This window comes from Podarcis pityusensis, assembly GCF_964106645.2.
Source record: "Podarcis pityusensis genome assembly, chromosome: 13".
Lineage (NCBI taxonomy): Eukaryota > Metazoa > Chordata > Lepidosauria > Squamata > Lacertidae > Podarcis > Podarcis pityusensis.
The window spans coordinates 42422315-42430621 of record NC_138038.1 but is presented as its reverse complement, the minus strand read 5'-3'; positions in this window follow the sequence as shown (position 1 = coordinate 42430621).

The following is an 8307-nucleotide window of genomic DNA, read 5'->3' as shown; positions in this document are numbered from 1 at the left end:
TTTTTCTATGAAAGCAAGGAGAGAGATTTATTTACTTATTTATAAATTGCTAGCAGAGTAGATTACTGTCTCACTAACAGGGAGGCCTTTTAATTAATCAAAAACTTCACTATCGATAACAGTGATCATTTGCCTCTAATCATCTCCACTATTGGCCAAAATTCAATTCAGCGCTCTCACATAGAACAAGGAAAAATTGATAAAGCTAATGTTCCAGCATTGTGTAGGAAAAAATGGACACCTGAGCTGGCTACTATAGTTGAGACCGAATTGAATTTGCAAACTGCAATTAATTTAAGATCAACTATAATCAATGGCCTATCAACAGATTCCTCCCTGGTGGTTTACGATAATCTCATTGAGTTTTTGCAGGATGTGGTCTCTGTTAACACAAACCCAGCCAGCAAGCCCCATATAGCTAAAGGGTTCAGATGGTTCGACCAAGAGTGCTGAACGAAGAAGAAAGCCTTAAGGAACTCTTATTTGGCCTATAGAAATGCTGGCCTAAACCATTTACCCCCAACTTGTTTCAAAATTTAAAAAGAGTACAAAGCCCTTTTGGCTTCGAACAAAAGGCAGTCTGAACAAGACTCCTGGTCTCTCTTACTGAATGCCTTGCTAAACAATGAAACAAAACTCTTCTGGAAACTGGTCTCTGGCTTCCTGAGCAATAGCAATCCAGCCCCTAGCTGTGCCATTCCAGCTCAGGTATGGGAGAACCATTTTAGAAATATATTCATGGAAAATTCAAATCTCCCCTCCAGTTTTTATGATGAAGATTCAGCAGAACTGTCACTGCTCCCACAATGGAGCCCAGTTACAGTGGAAGAAGTCTACACATTAATTGGGAACCTGAAGAGTGGTAAGGCCCCGGGAAATGACTTTATCTTAGCTGAATTGATCATATCAGATCAGCACTGGTGGGCTCCTCTTCTGGCAGCACTTTTACATTAGTAAATAACTTGGGCAAAGTACCGTCTAGCTGGAAACGTGCAATAGTAGTCCCAACCTTTAAGAGAGGCCAGCCAAATCAGTCTGCTTTCAATTTTGGAAAGCTGTAGCCCCGCTTTCTCTGTAACAAATTGACAACTTTTCTAAATGACTATAATATACTATCTGAAACTCAGGCAGCTTTCCGCGAGAACCACTCAACATCAGACCACTGTCTAATGCTGTCCCTCCTAGCCGAGAAGTACACCAGACCTCCACAGGGAATTCTCTTTGTGACCTTTATGGACCTGAAATCTGCCTTTGACTCCATCCTCAGATTCCAACTATGGTCCACATTACAGCTAGTACTAAGGATAAATGCCTCCTACATCTTATTAAAGCCCTGTACTGTGGAAGCAATTTGCAGGTTAGGTGCAGGTTGCAGGGCCAGCTCTCTGACTGTATTGAGATGGCCAGGGGAGTGAGAAAGGGATGCATTTTGGCCCCTACTTTGTTCAGTTTGTTTTTGATAACTTAGAGGCAAGCTTAATGGACCCTGATGGCCATCTTCCAAAAATGGGGATGAGAAAGACCTCTCTCTTGCTGTATGCGGATGACATGGCCATCCTCTCCTGAACCAGACCTGGCCTGAACTACCAACTAAGGAAATTCTCAGACTACTGCTCTGGTAATGGGTTATCCATCAATTATGAAAAATCAAAATTCCTGGTGTTTGAGAAGAGATTCTCCCTGAGTTAATGGGTACCAGAGCAGACCAAATTCGTCTGGTACCTAGGGCTTCTATTCCATCATTCCAAGTCCTGGAAACATCATTGGCAGACAGCCTATCAAAAGGCAGAGGTAAACAAACTGGCTATACTTCGATTCTTTTATCCAAGGGGAGGCTATTATGTTCCACCAGCCATTAAGGTATTTAATGCAAAATCTGTCTCTCAACTCCTCTACGCCTCAAACGTCTGGTTCAATGCTCATTCTCCAGGTTTGATGGCTTCCAGACAAAGTTTCTCTGGTAAAATGTGTTCCAAATGCAATACTATTTTTAGAAACAGGTGAATGTCCTCTATCAACTAAAGCATGGTGGGCTGGCCTGAGATACTGGCTCAAGATCTCAGTCTTTGGCCTAGGGAAGGGCTTACTTCCATACCTAAACAACGAGGAGTTTACCAGCTCATGGATGAAAATTATGGTTAGCAAAACCACTTCAATTGGTATGCCACCTTCTCTCCTGTACCATCTGGGCTATGATACTGCCCTTGAATCTCTGAGGCAAAGGCATATCACATAGTGATCTCCAATCTCAATCTCATGTTATCTGTGGCCCATTAGCAATAGGAATTTACTATGGGTTCAATTTTCAGACACCTGCATATCTTAGAAATTTGTCTGTACCAACATCTTTTCACCAAAGCCAGATTAAATGCATTCCCATCAGAAGTGTTAAATAGCAGACTGAGAGGTATTCCTTATCAAAATAGGATCTCTGTATGCTCTCAGGACTTCGACTGCATGAGGCACATTTTATTGCATTGCGGACAATATTATCAAGCTAGGGAATTATTGATTAAAGCACTATTGGCAAATCGACTGGGTCAATCTGAAGCCTATTATACCAAATATCTTCTGGACGACAAGTCCAAAGATATCACAGTGGCCATGGCAAAGTTTCTTTCAGTAGTCATACGAATCAAAGATCAACATGACTAAACAAATAACGCTTCAGTCTCCCTTCCCTGGGGGGGGGGGGTTGTCTGTATGAATCTGTATTTTATTCTGAATCCATGTTATGGGTCGTTGGACCACAATAAAGATTTATATATATTGCTAGCTCATTAAGCAGTATCTTGGTGATATACAATTAAATCATTACAACATCATAAAATGAGCTACTTTGGGAGAAAAGGCGGGAAATAAAAAATAAAACTACTTAGAGTAGATCCACTGAAATAAATAAACATGACTCATTTAGGACAATATATTTCAATAGGTCTGCTCGGAGGAGCACTAGCACTGCATTCAAACCAAGATTAGTAAAATCCAGAAATCATAAAATTCAGAAGAAATGGCCAGTGCTTAATCAAACCATTTATCTGAAAATTCTTGTTTTTAGAAAGTGACCCAGTACTTCAATGGTAAGTGCTTATCTGATTTCGATAGTCACAGTCTTGCAAAAATCCTGGTGCCACTATGCTAAAAACCTTAATTTGGTGAAGATACTGCTTAAAATAACCTGGTCCCGTGATGGCTTAAACATTTTCGGCATTTTCGGGATTGTCCCTCCATCTTTTTGGCAATTGGAGGATATGGTCTAGAAGATACCAAAGCCTACAGCATTATGGCCAAGCTATTCCTTTCCAGAAATAGGAATAGCTGAGATGTGTCAAGGGCCATTTCAAGGTTCTGTTTTACCCTGTTTCTTCTGGTTAGGTATGGATAGGATTTCACGGTTAGTCTTGATTGATTCCACTGTGTTCAATGGGATGGGAAAAGTGTGAACCGAATTGCATCGTTTATGCACCTGCAGTTGATTTGACTTTTTAAAGCATATATAGTTCTACTTTAAGACATTTTAAAATTCTATCTATATTGTACAATGGGGGAGATGGATGGCTGGAGAAGAGAGGGTTAATGGAGCCAGGAGAAATTGCCGAAGAATTGCATATTAGTCCTGATGAAGCAGCCCAGTGTTGCATTTGATTGGAAGATTGGTCGACTGTTATCAACAACCGGCCTTTAAAATGACTAAGGAATATCTGAGATGAAGAGTTCTTTCTTGGCACTATTAAAAAGGTAAAGGGACCCCTGACCATTAGGTCCAGTCGTGACCAACTCTGGGGTTGGGGTGCTCATCTCACTTTATTGGCCGAGGGAGCCAGCGTACAACTTCCAGGTCATGTGGCCAGCATGACGAAGCTGCTTCTGGTGAACCAGAGCAGCACACGAAAACGCCGTTTACCTTCCTGCCAGAGCGGTACCTATTTATCTACTTGAATTTTTACGTGCTTTCGAACTGCTAGGTTGGCAAGAGCAGGGATTTGAACCACCGACCTTCTGATCAGCAAGTCCTAGGCTCTGTGGTTTAACCCACAGCGCCACCCGCGTCCCTCTCTTGGCACTAATAGAGTGTTGCTATTTTCATTAGAGTCAGTCACATTCTGGCAAACTCATCTTGAGCAATTACAGCTGTTCAGAGGTCTTGCAGTACAATACACTTCCCAAAATATTGCACTTTCTGTGATGAAGAAAATGCAGAGGAAAGTGTGAGTTTACACTTCATTGATGCAATGCTGCCTAACCTCCCCACAATTAAATCAGGATGCATGCACAATAAACAAGTCTGGAAATGTTCACTGGGAACCTGAGGGGGGTACAGTGGACATTGACAGTCTGCTAGTATGCTTACTTTCACCTCTGTTCAGATTGTATATCCTTAAATAAACACACATATTACAGAATGCCAGAAAGCCTCCAGGGATCTCATTCCAAAGGGAACCAAATCCAGGCAATCTGGTTCAACAGGCTGTGTAGGTTTCTGAAATGCACAAGCTTGCAAACCCCAGAAAAATGAAAATATCACAAGCAGCTACCCCTCTGCCAGATGCCTTCAGCTCCCTGTGAGAATGTTTTGTCTCTGCTTTGTTTAACTTTGCTTATATCAAAAATCTTGTCCCATTTCATTTCTTTTTGTCACTTCATGCCCCTATGTAGTGAGAATTTTGAGAAGTGTACCATTTATTCAGCTTTGATTTCCTTTAGAAGAAAGTCACTGAAAGTTTGTATCATTTTGGAATGTGTGTGTTTACTTACAACTATATAAGTCAGAGACTCAGTGTCAAAACACTCTCAGGCAGCCTTTCCTAGCCTGGCGTCCTCAATATGTTTTCAATTTTCCACCATCCCAATCTGTTCAGGTAAGCATGGCTGTACTGTGATGGTTGTTGCAGCCCAAAATATCTGGACAACAAGAATTCAAAGCCCCTTGCTTCAGGATCAGGTACCTTTGGGGACAGTCAGCACTCTAACATGGTTATAGTAAAGGTACTGCTGTGACGGGAAGGGAAACAGTGTTTCTGTGTGCTCTAGTTTCCATCACGGTGTTCTGTTGCTCCAGAAGCAGTTTAGTCATGCTGGCCACATGAACTGGAAAGCTGCCTGTGGACAAACGCCAGCTTCCTCGGCCTGAAGCAAGATGCAACTCCATAGTCACCCTTGACTTTGCTATTTTGGTGCTTTTAGAGTGTTGCTATGGTTTTATAGGTCACTCTCTGCTTTCTCTGTGTGTCCCTCTCTGCCTTGCTTTCTCTCTGAATGAAACTGACTAGGCTAGCAGTTGACTCTGGCAATGGGAGAGTATCCTCCTCCATTGCACCTTACGGCAGCAGACTACTTTAGTGACTTCATAGAAACATAGGAATCTGCCTTGTACTGACTCAGACCTACAGGTCAGTCTGGCTTAGTATTGTCTACACTGATTGGCAGTGGCTCTCCAGGGCTTCCCTACCCTTCCTAGCAATGCCAGGGATTGAACTTGGGAGTTTCTGCATGCAAAGTGGTTGTTCTTTCACTGAGCTATGACCCTCTCTCTTGCAAGACAGGCTGTGTGGCACACAGCTGTGATCTCCAGAGCAGGGAGATAACTGATGGGTGCTGCTACCACCTCCCACCATCAATGTAATAATAATCACCATTATTATTATCCTGAGTTAGCTGGCCACCTGAAGCAGTTGCCTCATTTTGCCTACTGGTAGGGTCAGCCCTTCTTCTGTGCTTGACAGGAGACAATTGACAATATTGTGGAATAATCACAACCTACCCCTGAAATCTTTCAACCCAGAAGCATATATCACTGCAAATACTATAACAGAAATAGAACATTGATAGGCAATGAGATGCCCTTTAAATGTTATTCAACACCAACTCCCATCAGTCCCAACCAACATGGTTAGTGATAAGGGGAGTTGTAGTCTGGCAACATCTGGAGGAAATGATGGTTTCTGTTTGAAGGGGGGAAATGATTAGCAAATTTGTTTCAGGTCTCCCCCATCGGCCTTGTTCATTCCACTTGCTCTCTACTTACTCAGTTCTGAAGTTGTATGGAGAATGTCTCTCCCCAACTGATCACATCTTGGAATGAGTAGTGAGAAGTGGTCTTCTATTGTCACTCAACAACATCGAATGCTCTCTGCAAGCCAAAAAATGAGAACAATGAAAAGACATCTCAATTTATCCATTTGGATCTTGGCGAGGCAAACAGGTGCTCTGGGCATTAAAGAGTTGCATGACTCTGATTGCAAAGGGAGTTTGTTTCCGCTGTTGCTGCTCTCATGTCTCCAATGAGGGAAAGACAGAAAACTCTGAGAAGTTGTAAAGGAAATTCCCCCTCAGCCTAATTTACCTTTAATTTGCACTGAAGTCCAGTAGAGTAGATTTGTACTTTGCAACCAGCTTCTGGTTTTTCATGTTTGACATTTTATATGCTGTATTGACTTCAACTTCCATCATCCCTGACCATTGGCCATACCTTCTGGGACTGATGGGAGTGGGAGCCTGTGATGCTCTGGTGTATATATAAATGAAAGTGTGTAAATATTAGAATAATTACAGTAAACTAGTATGTGATAGTATATATATTTTGCTAAATATATAGGTGAGTATAATTTCTTTCTTTCTTTCTTTCTTTCTTTCTTTCTTTCTTTCTTTCTTTCTTTCTTTCTTTCTTTCTTGTGTCGTGGTTAAGAGCAGTGGACTCTTAATTTGGTGAACCGGGTTCGATTCCCTGCTCCTCCACATGCAGCTGCTGGGTGACCTTGGGCCAGTCACCCTTCTTTGAAGTCTCTCAGCCTCACTCACCTCACAGAGTGTTTGTTGTGGGGGAGGAAGGGAAAGGAGAATGGTAGCCGCTTTGAGACTCCTTAGGGTAGTGACTCCTTAGGGTAGTGAAAAAGCGGGGTATCAAATCCAAACTCTCTTTCTTTCTTTCTTTCTTTCTTTCTTTCTTTCTTTCTGGACATGCACTGGAAGCCAGTGCAGTGCATTTCAAATAATGTTTATTAAAGATTTCCTTGGTTTACAAAAGTATGTGTTAGGCTGGGAGAGGGAGAGATTGTGCTTGGAATGTTGGAAGTAAATAGTAACTGGATAAGAATTTTGATAGGGAAATTGACTACTGGTGGTTTTTAGTTGAAAGGAGCAGTGGTAGTTGGAGTTTCATGGGGGTGGGGTAAAGTGTTTGGGTAGCTGTGGTAGTATTAGTGAGAGAGAGTGGGGTCGGTGTTATTAATGGTCATGGTTTGGGGACAAATGGTGAGTGTATATTTAGCCTGGATATATTTAGAATGGTAGAGTAGGTAGGAGTGTTCATATGAACCGAAGTCACATCTTAAGTATGTTACCGAAACCATATGCTCCTTTGCACTAAACTGTTGTAAAATCATTTATTATCTCTGTGATCAATAAAATTGTGGGTGACTGCTGACTGAGGTGGGACTCATTCAGAATCTGTGAAGGCAGAAAAATAAATAATTTTTAAAAGGCCTAATAGAAATCCAGTTCAGGGCTCTAAAACTTAGTGAGACTGGGTTACAGGGGGGTTGAAGTAGATCTGAGGGTGGTGCCAGAGAACCACATAGCTGAAGGGAAAAATGGGCAGGACAGGTGGGGTTTTTTGTGAGATACAAACCAGAATGATACAGACAGAAGTAGGTAAAGAGAATAAATGGTTTTGGCTTTAAAAAATGTAGTCCCCTAGTGAGGATTAGGTATAGAGAGAGTGATTGGGGGGGAGGGGAGAGATATAGTTTCTGAAACAATGACTAAGCCTCCACCTCTGTAACTTCGCCAGATGAAATCAGTGATGAGAGGGTTAACACTGTAGCTTATTGATGACACTGTTCCCATGAGTCAATCTGCCTATTATACTTTAAATGGATTTCCCCACTGCTTTCTTTGTTCTCTTGGTCTTCCTTTTCCACTTTACTCAAATTGGAAAATGTCAAGGTTAGGGCTCTGTAGAGGTGCCATTATTTTCCATCACAGAGTTGGGCTGGGTGGGAGGGTTTAAACCTTGACAATTATCCAAGCATTGTGATGTTACAAATAAAATTATGTCTGTATGTCTTTATGTTACCCACTTCAGATTTCACTGCTGACTCTCTCACCCACCCCACCCCAAAATATTTGCAGAGCCACTCCTAGTCTTCTGGTCTATGGAGAAGCTCACCAACTATATTATATTTTTAAGTTACATACAACATTTCATTCATACACACACACACACACACACACACACAACACCATTGTTTTATCCCGTATATTAATGTTATTTATTTGAACATTGATATTTTGGTTAAATATGCATAC